At 32.5% G+C, this 24,643-nt stretch overlaps 1 protein-coding gene across 1 annotated transcript in view; it reads right to left on the bottom strand.

Annotated features, from left to right (window-relative positions):
- LOC124532747 (uncoordinated protein 58-like) overlaps window positions 1-24,643 on the bottom strand; it is a 485,187-nt gene that overhangs the window by 20,527 nt on the left and 440,017 nt on the right. The window lies entirely within an intron of this gene.

The following is a 24,643-nucleotide window of genomic DNA, read 5'->3' as shown; positions in this document are numbered from 1 at the left end:
ACCGGATATAATTCAAGCAAGGACCAATGATTTGCTTGCAATTCAAGGTATACAACTTTCAGACTCCAAACTTTTACCGAGATTTTCGATCACACAATCCAATAATCCTGTTTCAGCCCCGCCTGGAGCTTGAACTAAGAACCTCGGAATCTGCGATTTTATATCCACACTCTAGACCAAAGAGGTCAAGTACAAAAATATAGTTATATTAATATATATTCAGTGAAAACCCTCAACTAAGTTTATACGTTTTCTAAAATATATATTTCATGTAGAGTTTGTAGTTCGCTATAAACTTTAACTTTTCCGTAGTTCCTTCGATTGTTGCAATTCTTCGAAGGCATAAAATACGCTTCGTAACGATATCCACGGACGCTAAAATATATGATTCCGTTCCGAGTGGTAAATACTGAATTTATGGCAATCTTCGAGTACGAATTGCACATTATTAGATATATGTACTTTGAATCGATATTGATTTTTAACTTGGTGGTAGGGCTTTGTGCAAGCCCGTCTGGGTAGGTACCACCCACTCATCAGTTATTCTACCACCAAACAACAGTACTCAGTATTGTTGTGTTCCGGTCTGAAGTGTGAGTGAGCCAGTGTAACTACAGGCACAAGGGACATAACATCTTAGTTCCCAAGGTTGGTGGCACATTGACGATGTAAGGAATAGTTAATAATTCTTACAGCGTTAATGTCTATGGGCGATGGTGACCACTTACCATCAGGTGGCCCTGATGGCCAAAAAATATTTCTTTACAATATGGTGAAGGATTATTTTGAGGATTTTATTTTTTTGAAGTGTAATGTTGTCTTAGATTTTCGCGATTATTACACATTGAAATAAAACTGGTTTTAACGGATTTAAATCGCGTATATTAATTATTTTTATCATCCCGACATTTCGAGCACTTTATAGCGTTTGTGGTCGAGGGTAGACTGACTGTCTAGTAGTACTAGTTTTGGAGTGTGTTATAAAATTCGCATCTGAAACACTTTAATTACTAAAATACAATCTAACAAAATTAATTTTTTTATAGGTGGAAATGGGCGACCTGATGGTAAGTGGTCACTACCGCATGTACGATGGCGGTTTAAGAAATATCCACCATACTTTACATTGTCAATGTGCCACCAACCTTGGCAACTAAGATGTTATGTCTCTTGTGTCTATATAATTATACCCTGGCTCATTGACCGTTCAAACCAGAGCACAATAATACTGCTGCTTGGCGGTAGATTATCTGAGGAGTGGGTCGTACTTACCCAGACGGGCTATCACCAAGGTTTTTTAGTATTTTTTGTAATATTTATAGTCATTCAACATCCCATGTCACCCTCTACTGGCGACATTAAGGCTGGTCCATAAATCGCTCAGAGAATTTGAACTGTGATTCAATGAAAACACTCCAAGCATTTCTGTCATCCCACGCAAGTATGTTTCATAGTTGTACATATTTATGTAAAAATAAGATATAATTTTTACGTTAGTACATTTATATATTTTATTTTGATCTCTTGATAAATATTAGTAAAGATGCCTAGTACGAGATATAAAAATATACAGAGAATTTGTCTGTTTATTTTAGTGACCTTTCTCTTTCTCTCTCACTGAATATAGTTATCCGATTTTAAAATATATTTATTATTATTTGGTTAATAAGTTAGCTATAACATAATACTATCATAAATGCGAAAAATACTATCATAAATGTGAAAGTAGCATCTGTTTGTTTATTGTTCTATTTCATAGCCAAATCATGAAACCAACTAAATATATAAAGCAACTTTGTATTCAAGCTTGGCACAGTTTTAAAGGCAGTTGCACGACACGCAGCTATAACAAGTTTGATGATTCCTTCGAAAACTTTCACTAATTACATTCATAACAATCAATTAAATACACCTGAATTTAGCGTTCCATCACAGGACACAAATTATTGGAAAAAATAGCATTGCAAAATTTATTTCTGCTCGGTGGAGGTTGCTTTCTAAATAAGGTGTTAATCTTGAAAATTGACGATTCAAAAGAGAGAAAAAGAAGGAGATTGTGAAGTTTACTTGAATAAATTTTATTTAAATTAAAGAGATTTGATTTGATCAAATATTTAATCATACAGTTAAAAAAAAATGAGCAGAAATTTATTTCTTTAGCTGTACTTTTAATTATGAAATATTATACTTACACTAACACGCTAAAGCTCTCATTACGGATATTAAATATCATAAAAGTTACATCAACGAAATACGTCTTTACAAAATAACACTTAGTAGACGTCTCAAAGTCTCCGGTAGTCTTTTAAAATTTAAGAAAACGATCGATCTTTGATATGTGAATAGCACGACACGCTGAACGGAGATCAGCGCCATAAATCTCTCCTTGGTGCATGCTCGCGGGTTTATTGCCACTAAACTGGTTTGCGATAACCGAGGTACGTGAAAAATGAATTTGCCGATGTACAACAACATTGTAAACTTATAAAACATGCGCTGTGAACTATTTTATGTGAAATATTTACGTTTTCCTTGTTGAGTATTTGGTTACTTGTTTTATTATTGACGGCCTATTATTCTATGCGCTAGATCATAATGATTACGGTGCCAAGTCGGGTGATTAAATCTTATGTTTTTTTTTAATATATCTTTTTCAGCAAAAGTATGTAGTTTGGAAGTCAAAAGTGTGTACATCCATGCCTCGAAGAGCACGTCAGTCGTTGCCAAAGCTATTGGTCGTTGCCGAAACCCTTGGTCGTTGCCGAAGTTGTCGGTCGTCGCAGAAGCTGTAAGTCAATAAATACCCAAACCATTGGTCGTTGCCAAAGCCGTTGGTTATTGCTGAAGCTGTTAATTGTTACCGAAGATGTTGGTCATTGCCAAAGCTGTTGATTGTTACTGAAGATGTTGGTCGTAGCCGAAGCTGTTGGTCTTGCTTCTGAACTTTTAAACTCCTCCATGACTTCCACGCTATCGTATTATGATATTATGATAACTTGTATTTGCGCACACATTTATGGACTGTAATATGTCCAGCGAAGTTGGGTGGTCTTTCTTGAAATTACTCGTCGTAGTCGTAAACATTAAAGGCGACATAATCATTACTTATTTTAGTATGTTATAGTAATCATTTACTACCACTACTTTAATTAATTATGGAGTAGGAAAGACATCCACTACCTAATTAATACTTTTTTATGGACTTTTCCTGCTATTTTCAAACTATCTGTATACCCCCAGTACTGACAGTTTTTTTAAAGTACTTTTGTATTGGCGCGTTATTGTAAAACAATTAATATTAACATGTTTATTTATTCATACTGCTTACGAATTTGAAATTTTGAATTTGTTTAATGCTCCATTTGTTAAATTATTTATCTCGGCCATGTGATGGCACTGAATGCTCTAAACACAAACAGACAAATTCTTTACCAACAAAAAATATATACTTTATTTTATTATATAAATATCATAGAATATTGAATATGCTATTTATAATATTAAATTTTGATTTGAGAAATATGGTAACATGGCATGCACTAAAATAAATTCCAGTACCTATACATTTTGAGATATTGCGACGAAAATAACGTGAAATAGATTGACATACTTGCTAGCGAATTTAGGTTACAATGTGGTACGCGAGAAAGTATTGACCAGGTATTTTAATAAAACAATTTTTAGGCTAAAGTATCAAAATTGCTTATAATGGTAACCGGGCTCGTGTTAATAGCTTGAGCTACTGTAATGTCATGCTACGCATTCCCTAAGATCCAAAGGGCCCAACAGTTAGAAACTGTTTAGAATTTTAAGACATCCGCTTTAAGTCATGTTTTTCAATAAAACCATATCGTTTAATATTAAAGATAAAACAAGAACAATCCTTTCAATCCTTATGAACACCGCGAAGAGTTACATTGTGATAAAGAATCTCGGTCGTATGTTAACAAAGAGCCTTAATAATGGATGTGACATCGATTGAGTAGTGCGTCCAGCACTACTCAATGCAGACGTTGCAATATCAACATTAGCTTTTTATATATTTTCGTTTATTGGAGTTATATATCGTTTGGTAAGTTAAAATAAAAATGTATTTTTTGTATAGCACAGCTGTCTTGTAAAATGCATGACGAAGTTGCTTGCTAAACCGTCTCTTGAGTGCCATGAAAAATGATTTTTATGTCATATAAATAACTATGATTTCAATATAAATAAGTAGATTTTTTTTAATTTCATTAATTATATGCTTGCAATTAATTACATTTATTTATGACGAAGAAATATAACTTCTTTTGCGCGTACAGAAATATGTATATTTTTTCGTTCACTTATGTATTGTTTCGATTTCAAAGTGTAGAATTATTATTAAGACATAAATTGTTCATCGAAATACAGGCCAGTCTAATAACAGGCAGTGCTAATATTAACCGTGTACACAATTGTATTGTGTCAATAAGTTATTTACTGTTATGATTAAACGAAGCTTTCTATTCCGAGCATTTTGTTGAAATAAATACAAATGCTATATATTATTTGAACAAACATGAAATCTTTAAAATGCTATCATGCAGTTAATTATAAGAATCCCATCCTGCAAAGTTACTTGGAAATCGCATTGCCTTGAATTCAAGAATACACTCAAGAATTGCTTTCTTTTAGGAATTAACGATGACGTCACTCTAATTCTCCGTACAATACGTGACGGATTGGATGTCACCATCCGCTGGCGTCTGTTGACACAGCACTAGTGGGAATCGGAAATAGGCACGAACGATTCTCATTTTTCTTCTATATCACCCGTATATACAGTATATCATAATGTTTAATGTATTTTGTTTTTTATGTCTCAGAATGCATTATATGACACTCAAAATAATGACACCGACTTCTTTAGTGCATTTGAGTGAAGATGGAGCGGCGGCGACTTGATTAGTGTAATAAAGCCTCATTTAAATGATTTTTTATGTCAAAAAATATACATTCGTTCAGTTAGAATTTCATTTCGTCGAGATTACCGAAGATGTTAGTCATTGCCGAAGCTGTTGATTGTTACCGCAGATGTTGGTCATTTTTCCACCAACCCGCATTGGAACAGCGTGGTGGAATATGTTCCAGACCTTCTCCTCAAAGGGAGAGGAAGCCTTTAGCCCAGCAGTGGGAATTTACAGGCTGTTGTTGTTGAGATTCATTTTGTTTCCTTATTATTTTTATTAAATTATTATATATTATTTTTATGCAGCCGTAGTCGTCTCTAACCGCCCGTTAACTTTTTTCCGCTACCTTAAATTTTTCTTTGTTAAATTTTAATAATTTAGTAAATTGCAATCAAGAATCTTCTGAAATTTTCTGACCATCTACTGGAGTTCTTCAGAGAGAGACAATTTTTTTACCAATGTTCTATGTGTAGCTATCGCCAAAATAACTGCGACAAAAATCGGCTTACGCGATTAATATATAAAAATATGTTATAAATTGAAAATTCTTCACGACAGAGATATAAACAATTTCACTTCCACTGTATGAATTGCACACACAGTTTCTATGACAGAAAAATATACGAGGAAAATTTACATTTGTGTCAAAAACTATCTACCGGATCTAATATGTCCCTTATGCCTTTAATAACATTAACTGCTTCGTTGGTGTATTGGCTTATTAAAAGGTCAGAGATCCTGAGATTCTGGGTTCAAAACCTAGGTACTGATAGAAAAATATTGCGTTTTTATATCGCAAAAATTTTCAGGAACAGAAGTGCCTTAGAAAACTATATTACATGTCATAAGTGACTTGGTGGTCTCTATGAACTTGTTCGCTGTAGCTGAAATTGGTCGGACAATATCTTCATCGATTACATGGAGTGTCTTACTCTGAAACCGAAATATAAAAGAGTATCATTTTGCAGTAGAGTTTCTCTCTAACACCCCCAAACTACTGTCTTCATTTATCAATTTACCAGTGAAAACAAACGAAATGTTTTGCATAATTAGTTCGATGTCTGTTATCGTAAAATATATACGCATAAAATAAAAGCATAGTTCCGAAAATATCAAAGGCAATGTAGGAATGACGCATGTAAAATTTTTGAATAAAAATATTTATTTAGTGGAAATATTGGATTGAAAATATTGTTTTATAAGATTTATATTTATTTGCTTAGTAATAAAAAAAAGTCAAAGTTAAAAATAGAATGTTATTTTATACTCATAATCTTTTATTTTATCAATGTCCTGGATTTTTTTTTACATTAACAACATGTATGTATTATTAAACAGCTCTTCCCAGTTCACAGTATTTTCTTTTCCAAACTGATGGTAGTGTATAATTGGACGTATAGTAAGTAAGAGTAATGCTTCTAAATTGAACGACACTGACAGCTATTTAACTTAGTCTACTAAAAACTTTTAAGATAAATAAGGTAGGATAATATTAAATATAAAAAAACGTAGACTTAATATCTATTGATTTCTACCCAGTGTAAATAAAAAAATATTGTTGCTTACTAACATAATAAAAATGGCCTGAAAGAGTAACTACTGACTTTCTTGCTGGTTATTCTCGTTAGAATTTTCCGAAAAGCTACCACAGCTTTAATTCAACTTGACGATACAAAATTGCTTTTATGAGCCTATTTATATAAATTATATTTTTATTTGATTTGTACATTACATGAAATTTACTTATAGCTCTTTTATTGTGTGTAAAAAATACTTTTTGATTGATATATTGAAGATATATCAACAATATACAATAATGCCCTATTTCACCTAAATATTTATATTTGATTATTTAATTTTACCTCCAAGGTTCCTATAGCAACTTTCGCTTCTATTCCTTTATGCCTTTATAAATCTACAATTACTAGCGTATATTCAGATGTCAACCTATGATGCCATAAAAGTACAAGGTCAACGATTTATTTCAATTTCCTCCATGATAGGAATTAATTATAGTTTTCAATAAATCGTACATCGTAAATCACAATACAATAATTTAGGCCCAAAATTATCACTGTAATATAATGTGACAAAATTAATAGTAGGTGTTAATTATTCAAACTTAACTCGTAGTTTTTATACAATTTACACCCAAACTTGTAGAGAGTATTAAAATGATTTAATCAATACACCTAGCCGAGATGGCATAATGGTTAGAACGCGTGCATCTCAACCGATGATTGCGGATTCAAACTCAGACAAGCACCACTGGATTTTCATATGCTTAATTTGTCTTTATAATTCATATGGTTCTCAGCGTTGAAGGAAAACGTCGTGAGGAAATCTGCATGTGTCTCTGTCTTGTTGTTGATAGCATCTTGTTTTTTTTTTCATTCATATTAGGTCTCGTTAAACGCCCTTGAAAAACACCAATATAGGTAGGCTATGTTATAAGTTTCAGTGACCGAAAAAATACCGTAAAGCTTATTAGCTACATAGACGATGATGCTCAAATACTCGAGCACAGCAAATACTCACTTTTATCCAACAAATATGAAATTGATTTTTGAATAGATCTATGGTTATTAGATACAAGAATAAGATAGATAAAAGAAAAACTCCAAAGAAACTGGCCCAAAATGGTGACTCACTAGCGCTTACTTAGTACTGTAGAAACTGAATTGGACCTCGTAATTCAGAGAGGTGAGTTATAATGGCAGCGACCTGGGTAAAACGTTATCGGACAATCTTAAACATATCTATCATACCTGTAATGTTCGGTTGTTGTATAGAAATCGGTTAAGGAACTTCTAAATAATCATATTATAAGGAGAACTAGTGTGACTTTCCGAACGTCATGTGTCAAGCTGACAGATAGCTTTTAAAATTCTTTCTCTTTTTGACCGAAGGTGGCACGAAATACGGTCAGGCGTATCATTGTTTTACTGTTATTAATTTAATATTATTAGAAAACCAGAAATTGATTGAAGTATTTTGTTGTTAATGATTATTATTTTATATCCTTGCAATAAATTTGTTATAAAAGTAATTTTGTTTTGTTAATAATATCATATATAAACAATAAACAAAACAGTAAAATAAAATCACTGCACACTGAATAATAGATCTTCAGAAGTAGTATATTTTATGAATAATAAAGAAATATAGCTTAATCAACAAGTGATTTCAGACAAGTCACAAGTTGAAAGAACTCAAAGAAAAATCAATTCTGCCCCATTCGTTTCCACCGAGCCGCATTGCAGTGCAGATAAGTGGAACAAACACCAAATATTATCTTTATAAGGTGAGAGAAAATTTGGAAAAATGTAACATTTATGGCTTTCTTACAATAATATTTAGACAATATGAGTTACAATTGGAGCTTTCAGCTCTCGGAGCAATACAGCCAGGTGCCAGATGCTTTGCCAAGTACTTAATAACATTGTCTGTACTGGTGATTTTTTTGGCATTCTTTTGTAACTGTTCGAAATTCAAATCTTTTTATCTTTTGTAAACAAATTAGTATTTACTTAAGTATTAAGAAATAATCACACCATGCATGATACATGGCCGTTCCTTGAAGTTAATATATGTTGTTGATTGACGGCCGTTCCTCGAAGCTAGCACCTGTGGCTACCATCGCTGCTTTGCTTCGCAAAACTCGCACACCGAGTGCTACCAGAAATTACCATAACATGGAGTGGGATTGTGGTATATATATATACTTCAGGCTACAGATCTTCACTCTTTGTTCTGACATCGAACAGATTGTCAGATTACAAGTTAGATATACTTAATTTCTCAATTAAATATTTAAGTACATTTGTTCGGTTTCATTCTGCATCCTCAACGGCAGCCCTACGTAATTTAAGTGTTAATGTTTTGGTAGGTGTTGTTGAAAAGCAAAATGTCTGTTTCCTTGTCATACCATAAGAGAATACCTAGCTGTGCGTATATATAGGTGGTCATAATGAAGCAACACAGAATAGTAAAATACTTGTACATAATGATAAGAAATTAAATTAAGTCTTTTGTTAAAGAACTCTATTCGAAACTTGCACTAATGTAATTATATTTGAATAAAATGTAATCGGTTTGAATAATCTCTATACATAATGGAATGTTTTTATTTGTTTACATTTTGCAGTGCAAAACCAATTACCATATTAAACAGGATCGTTTTCAACGATTTGAATATATTTGCCTAAAGGTACATGCATGGAACTTTGAATAATTACAATATTGTTGTAATCCCAAATGTTTTAAATTGGATACAGTGTTTTATAAATTTAGCAAATAACTATACAATTTACTTGGTGGTAGGGCTTTGTGCAATCCGTCTGGGTAGGTACCACCCACTCATCAGTTATTTTACCGCCAAATAACAGTACTCAGTATTGTTGTGTTCCGGTCTAAAGGGTGAGTGAGCCAGTGTAACTACAGGCACAAGGGACATAACATCTTAGTTCCCAAGGTTAGTGGCACATTGACGATGTAAGGAATAGTTAATATTTCTTCCAGCGTCATTGTCTATGGACGATGGTGACCACTTACCATCAGTTGGCCCATATGCTCGTCCACCAACCTATACCATAAAAAAAACAATAAAGATACATACATATTTTATGAATATTAAATTTGTAAATTAATACGATTTTAAATCTAAAAAATAAATATTTGTTATAATCGAGTGTCGAGAAATTCTCAGAACAGTCCATTGTCTAAAATTTGGCAGTTCTCTAAAATTTGACATTCTGCATGTTCATTGTTCAGCGCTTCAACATTCCTATCGAATTTGTTACCTCACTGTGCTTTCAAGCATACTTATACTGTATCCTGCGTAGGTGACTTATCTCCCTTGAGAATGATAAGATAATGACATAGAGCAATGACCGTTTAATGAATATTTTTTTTTTGATAGCCTAACATTAATATTGGCAATGGGTTTTAAATCTAGAAAATTTTATGCTCCAATTACAAAAAAAAAATTAAACAAATGCACATCACAGTATTTAATTTTTCCAATGATATAAATGAACGATTAATAATTCAATGCAAGTTAAACTCGAGATATTAACCAATCCGCACTGAAATAGTCTGGTACAAATATCTCTCAGATTTCTCATCAGGATAAAACTAAACTGGAATAGATGTACTTGATTTTAAATTAATATTCTGTTGCCATTTAATTCATACAATAAAAATAGTAAGCAATAAATGTATAGCTTGTACTAAAAATATTTATAATCGAAGCGTTGCATCATATTAAAACTCAACTCGCGTACGTAAATTAATTATCTTCAATTTCGCGATATTTTAAATCGGCGAGCTGTTTAAGGGTGTTAATGTTATTTTAAAATATTTCACTCCCCAGAATTTATACGAACATTTTGTATTTAATTTAATTTTTATATTATGAAAATGGAAATATTTATAGATAGTCATTGAAATTTTTATCTCGAATTTTAACGTCGATATGCCATATAATTATGCCATTCCAATTTTTTATTCAATGGAACCGAACTAAATCCAGATTTAGCCAAAATATAAAAACTCATATCTAAAGAAAATCTACTCCAAAATCTGTGATATTTTTTTAATAAAATATTCATATAATTTTGTTCGAAGTATAAGCTAAAATTGAGGAGGTAAACTGTTTACAATAGGAAAGCTGATATTAAAAAAATAAAAACCAAACATTCTAGACCGTACATCGCTTTATATCGCCTTATAAAATTCTTTAACGTCAAAATTCCATGAACATTTCAAACGATTTTTATATCTCATGAGAGCCGAGATGGCTCAATGGTTGACCAATGATTGCGGGTTCAAGCCCAGCAAGCGAGACTGAATATTCATGTGCTTAAGTTGTTTAAAAACTTGCCATATGTGTCCACCAACTCACATTGGTACAGCGTTTTGTAATTCGTTCCAAGCCTTCTCCTCAGCGGGAGAGGAGGCCTTAGCTCAGCAATATGCAATTTACAGGCTGTTGTTGTGGTTTGTTGTTATTGTCTCTCATTGATAAAATTATAGTGTTAGCTTTGGAAATAAATTCAATTTATCAAAAAAGCAACGCCGAGTACCTGACAATATACTTCTACTGAAGTATTATTTAAAGACTACGTTTGTGATTGATACGAGTAGTGATCATATTATAATAAGAAAATATAAAAATTTTTAAACGACTAAATCTTCAATGATTGATTTCCTGGAAACCTAAAAAAAATTAAGACTTTTGACTTCTACAGGACATCTGGAAGCAAATTGAAATGAACTGACATCAAGTAAACATCTTCGTTTATTAGAACCACTATTCACACTGTTTATCAGTAACATTATGTTATGCTATTTGCTTACTAGATAACATTAGAACACAAAACAAAATAAACTTTATATTTCACTGTAGAATTACTGATTAATGGATCCGACAGACCTTTACAAAATAAAACCACCAACAAATTTTATGGTAAATTTTATACCGATATTTCTGACGTAAAATTTTGTTGACGTATTCAAGTAAAAAAACTTTCACGTTTCGACTAGTACATTTTCATAACTTTCGCCTTCCCAGTGTAAACTATAATAATAAAAAGAAGCAACACCAACTTCTATATTCCAGTACCTTTGAGCTACAAGCGGGCAAATGTAAAGTAAACTCGAGAACCGTGGAACATTCTTCAAAGTAAACTTAGAAAAATGATATATTACGAGAGTTTTAGAATTAATTTTGTAGTCTCGTACCGTGCACGAAATTCAATTCCGTTAATGCTTGTTTGAACTGTTAATAATATTTTCAGTTTCATATTTTTCAACGTGAAATTAATCATGGCTAATTGATGTATGGAATTCTGTTTACACTAGAGTATGTATTTTGATATATCTTCAAAAATTTGTTTCATGGTCATGTGTTTCCGTATAAGATTGACTGCCTGGTCAACTGACCAGGCAGTCAATCTTATACGGAAACATGGTCCAAGTGTCCAAGGTTGGTAACACATTTGGTAACAATGTGTTACCAACCTTGAACACTGATGTCATGTCCCTTGTGCGTGCCACTAAATTGGCTCACTCTTCCTTATACAGAGATTTTCTTTTTGATTGGATATCTGAAGTGGTTGGTACATGGGCATCAATCTATATTAATATTAAAAATATGAAAGGAGCAGTGTCTGTTTGTCTGACGCTCTTTCACGAACCGAAACCAAAACCGATGAATCGAATTTGATAAAATTTGGTATGAAGCAAACTTGAACTCCAAGACTGTACTATTTTTTTATCTAACACATGACAATCAATACCCTAAAACGCGTGCGAAGCCGCAGGCGACTACTAGTATGAAATATGGAAAAAAATAAAGACTTACAACGTTTTTCTGTAAAACACTACTCAAATACAGCGTGTGAAACATATTGCTCCAAAAATTCGTTACAATAGCAATAAAGTACGAAGATGTCGCAAACGAAACGGTAGAAATTTTGTTACAGTTGGGGGCAAAACTCCCCTTTGTATAACACAACGATGTCTATTGTGCGCTGAGACAGATACTAATTTCCAACAATGCGATATACGTTCGCTGTATGACGAAACAAAACTCATGACAAATACGCAGTTAGCCTAATTTCTCGCGTGAACCATGAACCTTTGAAAGTATTAGTGAATTTCCGAATTTACCTGGCACCTTTGGGCACTTTGTTTCTCAAGAAAAACAGTTAAATAAAAGACAATTGTTTCAATATGTACTATAATTACTATTGTGCTATTCAATGATATAAAAACGATTCTTTAATATACATCACATATGTCTATTACTTAGACACTGGAGGCAAATAATCTGATAATACTCAATTAAACAAAAAAATACTTTATGACTAGTTTAATCTTGACATTATTGCTATATAATTATACGTTTTTTTTTTGGTTACTTTATTAACATAAGAATTAACAACATTAAATGCTTAAATATATATATACAAATATGAACTAAAACTAGTTACTGTATAAATCTTGACCGCGTGGAATGGTGGCAAGAATGCTAGCAGCATTTCCCCGTTGAATCGCAATTCCGATCCTCTGGGCAAAAAACGAACCAGCCCTCCTGTCACCAGTGGAGGCAATGAGGCGAGGTGTTATACTTTTGATGAAGCTTTTTGCACCACTACTCCAAGGGCCAAGCGTTTCGACAGCAAATGGAACAAAAAAGTAATTAGATATAATACACGAATATTTAGTTATTTTTTTGGCTTCAGCTTTTTCCGCAGCGGCACCGGCTCTTAACATTGTTTCTCGGATATGAGATGGGGTCAATAATTATACGTTGTTTCTTTGTCATTAGTAGTTAGTAAGTGCATAAAAAAAACAAAAGAAGATCACAGAACATTCGATTTTACACATTACTTTTTCTTTTTGAATGTTGTAAAAAAAGGTTTCATATATGGTAAAATAATGTTTATTAAAATTAAATTAATTAAGATGTATTATTTTAAATATTTTTTTTTTATTTGATGTTCGCACCTACGCTTTTTATTTTAAATAAAAAGCGTAGGCGCGAACATCATTTATGATCGATTATTATAACTATGCCTATGGATTTCAATCGAACATTGGTAGGTTTAGCCAGGGGAAGTAAAATCTAATCAGTGTTTATAATTTACTTAGAGCTGGTGACTAAGGATAAAATCGTAAGGAAGCGGTCATTTGTCGGATGAAAATCTCCCGCACGTGTATCCTTCCGTATTCTACCTTTTCCTCGAAAGGAAGAGGAGATTCTGACGTGGAACATTCATAATGGCTATAGATGACTTATTAAATGAATCGTTATTGTTAAAAGAGATTTTTAATGATTTATCTTATAGATAAACGATATAAATGTTAAGTAGCTTACTTTTCTATGAAGTAAAATCATTGAAGTTGGTCAGAATCGATATATTTATATCTGCAATATCACTTTCAGCTTATTTTTACTTACGTAAAGCGCTGTTGATTGTGTACAAGATTAAACAAATCATTTTATTATAATAGAAAAAAAATAAAGTAATAGCCTGTATATTACCCACTGCTAAGCTAAGGCCTCCTCTTCCATTAAGGAGAGGGTTTGAACATATTCCACCACGCTGTTCCAATGCTGGTTGGTGGAATACACGTGTGGTAGAATTTCGATGAAATTAGACACATGCAGGTTCCTCACGATGTTTTCCTTCACCGCCGAGCACGAGATTAATTATAAACAAAAATTAAGCACATGAATATTCAGTGGTGCTTGCCTGGGTTTGAACCCGAAATCATCGATTAAGATGCACGCGTTCTAACCACTGGGTCATCTCAGCTCTAGTATTATGATAATTAAGTGTAATCAATTAAGAGTTACTAGGAAATAATTTATTTTCAAGTGTAACTTACTGATTTCATAAATCGACCTCGCTCTAAATTTTCTTCGAGATTATGAATGGAATTAATTTTCCGACTTAGATTAACACTCGACTCTTAATTGCTTGTCATTTTATTAATTTATTATTTTGCCTGAAAATAGTACAACACAGAAAAGTATTATGTTTGTTTAAATTATAAATCATTTGCGACCTTTTACTTATGGAGAGCCTAAATATCTGTTGGGTATGACGTCATTAAAAATAATAATATATCTACTTTGACACGCCTTTTATTATAATTTCCCTTTTTTATATTCTTATATCTATTTTACTTTACTGTTGTGTATAAGAAAGGATAAAATGAATATACATACAATGTTCAAATTTTAAATATTCATAAATATGTTATGTATCCTTAATACAGAATTTCATGTAAACTTTGTTGAAAATGCCGGGAGTTATATCACGATCCAGCATCCCTTAATGGATTACTTTAAGCGAATTTTCTGTAAACGCACGCTCATAATATTTTTAACGCTGAACTTTATGTCTACCTGAGATGAATGATAATGTAAGGCTCGGGAATCATACAACCTCTTTCGTTGAAGTATTACATCATACTTGCAATAAAAATTAATTTCCCACTGTTGGGTTATTGAGAAATAATTGAATTTTAAGGCCGTTGTATCCGCTGATAGAATAATTTCGAACAATATTTGGACATTGTTCGAAAAAAAAAACAACAAAAATTTCAATTGTTGCAAATGTTTTGATTGAGGGATTTTATCTCGCAAGTCCGGTCAGAATATCTTCTGAAATAATCTCCATTCAGCCAAATGTTTCATTAGGGCAAATACTTTTTACAACATTGAATCTGAATGGTTATTATTCTGAACATTACATTTTTATGTGTCGACACAAAATGGAGGAACAGAAAGCGAATTTATTATTGTCATAACATTGGAAGTTTTTATAGAAGATAAACTGTTTAAACGATGAAAATGTTCAGTTATGTTTTCATTTTACGAGAGTCTTTTACTGTAAGGTTACGGCCATCAATAAACGTAGTTGGTCCTTCGTAGTTGAATGACCCCGTTCACTGTATGTGTCAATTTCAATTGCAACCGCTCTTAAGTTTTGCGTACAAAGGGCTCTTTTGTTGATATATTATTTTGGAACTCCTTGTTGGGTGATGCGTTTTTACTGGCGATTTGGAATTAATATTTTTTATTGGAATTACATGTATTAAGGAATAGAAAAAAAAATCGGAAAGCATTTTTTTCTTGCGGAAATGTCCTACTGTTTTGGTAAGGCCTATTCTTTCATCCTTAGAATAAATTTAGTAGATTGATGGATAATCTTATGACAAAATTTCAAATCCGATTAAAGCAAAATCTATGAATTTGCTAAATATAATAGGACTATAGAATAAATATACGGATATTCAGCGTCGCGCTACCGCTCTGTGGAATAAATTTAATTATCGTTCTCTTTTTTAAAGGTTGGCACCGCACCTGTAAACCATCAGTATTGCAGCTGTCTATGTGTGGTAATCCCATTGGACCATAAAAATCAAAAAAAAAAAATCGGCATTATAGATTTTTATCACTACCGCCGGTTTGAAACACAAAATACCCTGACCTGAGAAGAATCAGCGAAAGTTAATCATCCGTTTATTTCTTGTCATTTAATGCATTGAAATATTATGAAGAAATAGCCAAGAGAAGAAGGAAAAGGAGCATTTAACTCCTAAAGTGTGCTATCAACACATATGACCTTATTAATTGAATCATAACTTTTAACGCATTTTTAACCTTCTCATTAAATTTAATTTGGCAGCAGTGGCAGTTTGAAAGCTTTCTGATGTGGTAAAACCGAATACAAACTTGGATATATCAAAATAAAGAAACGTGCGTTATCTATTTACACTGCATGGAAAAATCCACAATCAAATGAAAATTTCTTTGCTCAGAACATGACACTTACAGACTTTCATTCCCTCGTGACTAATTTGACTGTATTCAGTTACGTCAGTTTCAAAATTGAACAATAATTTTGATCACACTCATCCAACAAACTTGTCACTTTCAGCGACCTTACTTGACGCAATCCATTCTCTCATACATCTTTGAATATACCTATATGGGATTGTGTTCTTTATTACGTGCAGCGTAGGGTGTATAATACCTTCACCTTACTAAGTCTATTTTCAACGCCATTATTCTTTACCTGCGTTACAAGAAAAGGAATGGTTTGATAGATACAGGTTGACTGATTGCCCTTGAATGGTTTCGAATGTTTTCCAACATTTCACATAAAATCGTTTTATTAAAAGTATGTATTTTAGTATTTCTGTTCGATTTCTTTTTTATGAAATATCACATAAAAATTAAATTAACTTGATTACTCCTAGCTAGATATTATAATTACATAGTATCACTGTCCCTCTGGGTGTACCCAAAGGTGGAGTTGGTAGTAACCTACTCGTCAAATAATCCACCGCCAGTCAGCATTCAGTGTGTTTCTGATATGGTTACATCTTGGTTTCCCACGAAGGTGGTGAATTGGATGTAAGAGATTGTATCCTATAGGTGACAATATGGTAGGAGTTTCACCTACTGGAAAGTGACTACCACTGCTATTACGATGTAAGAAATGGTCAGTAACAAGAACACATATTTGTCCAATTTACATGTAGAAAATGAAGGGAATGAGGTATTCAAATAAGTACTTATTTTGACGGATACTTTAATAGTTTTAGTATCGCCTCCATGTATCTCTGATTAGCCTAATAGTAGACTAAAACTATACTAAATTAAAGATATTGATGTCGGGATATTTATCATGTTTTTTATTTTTGTTTGGTGGTGAACGTGAACAAGACATTCGTAGATAATGTCGAAATATCGAGCTCCACCGAACAAAACTAAAAAACATGGTATATATCCCGAAATGAATAACTTTAATAATAAAAATAACCATGTTTATATAAAATCTTATAATAAATTAAATTTAAAAAAATCCGCCATCATGGATGTTCCGCCTTGCAGGATTTTGAATCATACAGACGCATACAAACTAATTTCAGCTCAATCAGAATCATAACTTCAAAATTTATTTTAAAGATTTCCCAAAAATATGTGTCGATTACAACTACAATTATAAGTAAATAAAGCTTCGAAATATAAATAAATAAATAATAACAATATTATTATAAATAGAGCACATCCTGTCGCCAGCGCTGTCACTTGTTTACAGAAATCCCGTCGGAAGTCATACGGCTTGTTATCTTGAAAAATTACGATAGTTTATGTTCTTTGGAGCTTGAAACAAGATTCTTCGTATAAAATAACACAGTCAGTACTCGCTTATTCGTTACGTGTCTCAATATTTCTTTTATATAAAGGCGGTATTCCACTCGAGCGACTGCTTAGCTTATCCTACTTCCCTGCGACACTCGATCGACAAACGCTCACGTAACAGAAATATTTTATCCGATAAATAAATACTAGTTAAAAAATGTGAGATATTTCTTTCAGCAACAACAACAGCCTTTAAATTCTCACTACTGAGCTTAGGCCTCTTCTCCGAAAGGAGAGGGTTTGGAACATATTCCACTTCGCTGTTCCAATGTGGTGGAGCAAACATTTGGCAGAATTTCTATGAAATTAGACACATGCAGGTTTCCTTACGATGTTTTCCTTCACCGCCGAGCACGAGATGAATTATAAACACAAATTAAGCACAGGAATATTCAGAGGTGCTTGCCTAGGTTTCAACCCGCAATCATCGGATAAGATGCACGTGTTCTAACCACTGGGCTATCTCGTCTCTTTTTTCAACGCTGATATGCATTATTAACATAAATTGAAAACATGATAATTCAGTGACTCTGATTTGGGTTTGATACCGCAATTACATCCCTGAACCAACTCGTTAGATATCCCCAAGTAACAAAAATTCATCAAAATATCTTTACAAAAATATCTATCTCATCATCATCCTCCAGTCCTTATCCCAATTTACTTGGGGTTGGCGCATGTCTTCTTCTTCCATACTTCTCTGATGTCATCTCACAAGTAACATTATTTCCAGCCATATCATATTTCACATAATCCAACCATCGTTTCTTTGGTCGTCCCTTTCCTCTTTATCCATCCACAATCATGCTCAAGACCTTACTACTATCTAGCGAATCAAATTTATAGGGCTTCGTGCCAGTCTGACTGGCAACTATTTCACCATATTTTTAAGACAAACCAGAATAAAAAAAAATGTTATTTGGGTATAAGTACCGTGTATACATATGCAGTTAGTAAAAATCGGTTATTTGAATAGTCCAAACAGACACTTCAATTTTATTACATGTATAAATACTAATTCATTTTGTTGTATCTGTTACTTAATACACAATATATAGTGCAGATACTGGGTATCACACTCGCCTCTTTTTTACATTTAAATTATGAGGACGACTAAGATAACGTTACTTAGAGATTGAGTGCAAAACGCAGATTTATCTGTCAGTCGACAATTTTCAGGAATAAAAAATCGATATTTTAATATTAAGCAAATACATAAATTACTAGTTGTCACCCTCAGCTTTACGCTTTTTGGGTTAGTCATCAGTTGTTCATTATAGAAAGTACAGAATATTATTCTAAAAACGCATATATCCAGTTAGGATTTAACTGAGGTTGTTATTTGTAATATATAATAATCGATCGAAAGTTGGATCGACTTAGTCATTTTTAAATGATAAATTTTGCATTACGCTTAAAGTAACGCGTTTTATAAATATTCATACATATAGCAAGCGTATTCAAGTCTTGATAAAAATTCACTACTAAAAATTCAACGCTATTCAAGCCCTCTCAATGAAACATTTCACTGTATCGTCGTTTATCGCTTGTATCGTAGACGTTGACAATAAAGCATTGTGAAGCATTTGAGCACATTCGTGTCATAGAAAATGGAGCTTACAAGACTTCTAACGGTAGCATAATGTGATTCCGTACGATCTATTGACTGATGCCAGTATTCATTTTATCTTTCCTTGTCTTTGATTGGATGATAAATAATTACAAGAATAAGAAATATGAGAACGTTTACTATTATTAATCTTAAATGTATGTATGACAATTCTAAGAAATAAATAAAATAAAATAACAAAATGAAAAACCGACTTCAAACAAAACACTATTTGAAAACAAATTAATATACACTTAAAAGTAATAAAAATTAGGCTGATACCGGCTCCAAATATAACAATAACTATAACAATGTTATATATCCAATTGAAAAGTTATGAGGTAACAAACACGATAAAAATACAGACGAATTGATAACCTCCTCCTTTTTGAAGTCGGTTAAAAAAGAGTTTTTCTTTTTACAGTTTGTCAACTGGTTTCTTATTGGTTTTATTACGCCACTGACACAGAAGAACTATCAGAAATCGGCATGTTTGAAGCTTTATCTCCTCCATAGGCGACTTTTTTTCTCTTTCTCTTTATTTTGTATAAAAAATCATACATTATTTAAAGTTTTTTTTTTTTTTCATTTTTAAGCGGATTTTTATAAATAATAACTTATATATTTTCAATGTGTGTTCATTTATTCCAGTGTGTCCGTTTCAAATGAATGTCTGATGACATATTTTTTTGAAACGTGTTTCAAATATAAATTTAGAATTAAAGAATAAATCTAATCATTGAAAATCTTATTCAATTTCCTTAAGGATATAAATAATGGTTATGGTTGAATTCTGAGTGTCTGTGTGTTAGTGAACAAAACTAAGTCGTTAAGTAAATGCAGAAAAGTTTCATTTAAGCATAAGATGTTAAGTGTAGGAAGTAACTTCTACGATTAAATCTCTCGAGTAAAAAACCTTCGTAACCGCGTTGAAAGAATTTGTGCTATCCATTCTAAATCGTTTTCAATTTAATATTCACATTAACATAAAAGCATTGGCATATTAGCGTGCATTGCATGATACACTGGGAGTTTACAGGTCAATGAACTCTTATCATTCAAGAATTAATTTGGTAATATATACTAATATTATAAAAGCGAAAGTATGGCTGTCTGTTGCTATCTCTCGAGACTGTACGCTGTAACAAATTTGATACCGAAGTTGATTTGATACAGTAAGGAAAGACATAGGCTACTCTTTTATGCCTATCACTTAACGACCGATCCCTAAACTGTGAGAATTTATAAATACAATAAGAGTGTTTATTCTATCTAACTGTATGAAGTGAATTCTTTGATGGGTTAATGGGGTTCTAAATTTGGTTCCTTGGATCTGTGAGTTTGTAGTGCAGACGAAAACCTAATTATTTTTTTAAATATTTAAAATAAGATTTTTAAGTCACACACACATTGTTCTACTTATGTTGCTTTCAAATTTGTAATAAATCTTAATTGAAACTCTTTCTGATTACAATAAAGAAATAAATAAATAGTTACAAACAATTATGAAATCTATAGCTTAATAAAACATAGTCTTAGTCATAGTAAACTGCAAGTCACGCGTTCGATTACACAAGCCCTAGCGTTGAACTGGAAATTTAGAGGAAAATTAGTCATCAAAATCTTTATACGTAGACAAGGATGGATCTGTGACAAGATTCCTATTTAACGAATATACAACTGGAGCAGGAAACAACAAAGAAACATGAAACTATTTATCAATTTGTATATCAGACAATTAATTCACAAATATACAATTACTATGCTCAAATTAATTCGACAAAATAAATGAAGGCGTTTGTATCCATATGTAAAAAAATTCAAAAATCAATTGACGCATGTATTTCTAAATAAACGAATAAAATATAATGAACATATTTTTGGAACAAAAATCTTTTACGCAACTTTAAAAGAGTGGATTGCGAGAAATAGTCTCTTTTTTATGATATATGCATTAAAATTTAGAAACATGTAATAAAGTACATATTGTTAAACTGTTTTGTAAAAATCGAAACTAATCACGTTGAAACAATGGTATGGAAGAGCCGAACCTTCTGGCACGGGTATTGTCATACTTAAAAGAAGGTTCCAACAATTATTGTAATAGTGATAAATTTTCAGACAAATAAATATATTTTTCATTTTCATTTTTTTTCATATAGTTTGGCGGACGAGTACATGGACCACCTAATGGTAAGTGGTCACCATCACCCATAGACAATAACGCTGTAAGAACTATTACAATTCCTTATATCGTCAATGTGCCACCAACCTTGGGAACTAATGTGTCATGTCCCTTGTGCCTGTAGTTACACTGGCTCACTCGCGTAAGATAAAATTTTATCTCACACCTAGACAAAATTTGCCCTCCTTATGTATCTCTTTGTCTCTCTCTATTAAATACATATTCATATACATATATTTAAACCTTGTTTCAACCCGGTTTTCACGCACATCTATTTTTTAAAACAAATATTAACTACTCCGGTTACTCTGAGGTCCCAAGTTCGATTCCCGGCCAAGTCGATGTCGAAAAACTTCAAAAGTTTTCTATGTGGTTTTGGGTCTGGGTGTTTGTAGTACCGTCGTCACTTCTGATTTTCCATAGCACAAGTGCTTCCGCTACTTACATTGGGATCAGAGTAATATGTGATGTTGTCCCATATTTATTATAATTTTACTTATTTATTATATTTTGTTTTTTAAAAAAATAAATGGTACCACACTTATTTTATAAACGAAATTTTATTATATATTTTTATATTGGTTTCCTTTACTTGTAAATTCAATAATAATTTATATCGTTCGTAAATTCAATAATCTGCCGGACGTCCAGTGGCGGCCAAATTTTTTCATTAATAAAATTATTAATCTATTTTACATTTTGTCTCGTTGCCCCACAAAAATAACTTATCAATTTAAACACTTTTGGCCCATTACGCGAGCAGTTCCAAAGTGCTCCCATTCTTTGTCGCGCAAATGTTTTAAAGGAATTCCCTCCAATAATTGATGGATTGTTTCCAGAAAGTTTCCGTGCAAATTGTTAATTATGGTAATTCGTGTCGGCGGGCCGAATTGATAAAGTCGAAAATTTACGAATAATTTCTTCCGCGCCTTATTTAAATAATTCATTTGTGACCGTCTTTTCGTGTCATGTTTTACGAAAACATCTTTGAAAATCTATAGTGTACGATATACCCTAGTGATAAATTCTGTCAGTACAAATAATAACTATCTGATCGGGCCAAGATCTCCTCCTCATTTACCAATAAGACTCGGAGCTCATTTGACGTTCCTATAATGTTGATAATTTGTTAATAGTGGATTTTTTCGAGCATATTCAAAAAATTAAGATTAAATTGTGGTATCCTGGACCTGAGCCAATAATCATCGATTTATTTGGGACTAGTTTTCGATCGTGCTTTCGCTTAAATTTTAGGGTTTAGGTTGTCATGTGTCAGGCAAAAAAGTAGCCTATGTCCTTTTTTAGAGTTCAAGTTTGCTTCATACCAAATTTCATCAAATTCAGTTCAGCGGTTTGTCCGTGAAAGAGCGACAGACAGAGTTACTTTTACATTTATAATATATTATGATAGATATAGATTTAATCCATGATTCCACCCATGAGCGGGCTAGGGTTGAATTATAAGCACAATAGCAAATGTCACAAGAGTCATAGACACAGAATATTTGTCAATACATTTCTGATATTTTCACTATGACGTTTAATGTTGAATTAAGTGCAAACTGTTCCACGACAATGAGCAAGAATTTCAACGTGAGGAAGTAAACATTAAGGCATATATAGTGCATCCAAACTATTTCGCCGAGTAAATATGCTGAGGACTTGTACAAGTGCCCTGAATAATCGTAACCTCGTAAACACGGAGATTGTACATGAGGTTGCGCGAACACATCACTAATGTCATGCATCCAACAGAGACTTATGACTAACAATAAATCCGATTATACGTTCGCTTTATACGGAATATTCTGTATCACACTTGCTTACGTGAGTAAATTCGTAGTGTGATTTATTAAACGGACTTCTTTTTATAAATCTTTTGGAGCTATATATAGCATATACGTTTGGGTGTTCACCACCACATTTAGTATTTATATGTTCCGATTTGAAGGGAGAACTCCAAGGTTGGTGGTTGACGCAATGATGACACTTTATAATCAGCTAGTCCTTCTGTCCTTACCTTTATCATCAAGTATATAATGTTCGTGACAACATCTAATTGTTAACAATAAGCTAAAATCATTATACCTATATAATTGCAGCATGTGTTACAAATGTTCTAACATAGGATCATCTTACTTCCCAAGGTTGGTGGCGTATTGGTATGTTGGCATATGAGGATTGGGGAATATTTCTTACACTACCAATGTCTGTGGACAATGTAAGAAATATTACCATCGAGCACATTTGCCTAGAAATATTAAATAAACAAATATTTTATATAACTAATTAGTTTTATTTTGGACTGTATAAACAAACCAATCGAACATATTATCGAGGGATTAATAGGTAGCTATTGATTCAAGCCTTTGTAAGTTTGTTTAGTAAAATTTTAATCAATATAGCTAGATAGTTATACACCTTCTAAACAAATGATGCATGAAGCAAAGCTTGCAACAAATAGGGTCAAACAGTGTCAGATTCAGAATTGTCTTTTGGAAACGGTTTGACTCCATTGAAGGTAGGTTTTAGAAAAACACTAGCAACTTACACAACAATAACAAAAGTGTGTATTTTATAATAATATTTAACAGACGAAGTTTCGAGCCCCCAAAACACAACCAGCACCCCCAATCCTCAGTCAGGATCAAACCTCCTACCCTCACATCTCTTTAACATTCAGTCACCAACTTCGAATTCATTTATTTATAAAGAACGAATAATAAAATAAAAGCGAAGAAAAGTTACATAAATTTGTTTATACTTATAATAAAATTCTTGTACTCTTAAATAAGCATTTGTTACAGTCGAAATATACTTTGCAACTCATTCAACGAATCGACATGTACAAATCGTACAACTCTTTAACAGTTGCTACAGATGTATTATTTCACGATGTACCGCGCTTAGTACGAGTAAGCCGATAAAAAATGGCACCGCCTTGTTACCGACGAGAATGCTTTATTTTACTCCCGTTAGTTGAATAAATTTTGCACGATTCTCTTCCCGATTATAAATAGAATCGCCAAATTCGCCATTGCTTTTAAAGAGTTTGTTTACTGGATGTGTCATCCTATTCCATCGATTACGATTTTATAACACTTATTTTATTTTAGGTACCCTGACAAGCTAAACATGAGCATGAATCGAGATGACCCAGTGGTCAGAATTTGTACATCTTAACC

The sequence above is a fragment of the Vanessa cardui genome, chromosome 10, assembly GCF_905220365.1.
Source record: "Vanessa cardui chromosome 10, ilVanCard2.1, whole genome shotgun sequence".
Taxonomy (NCBI): domain Eukaryota; kingdom Metazoa; phylum Arthropoda; class Insecta; order Lepidoptera; family Nymphalidae; genus Vanessa; species Vanessa cardui.
This window is presented reverse-complemented; position numbering and strand designations above follow the sequence as displayed.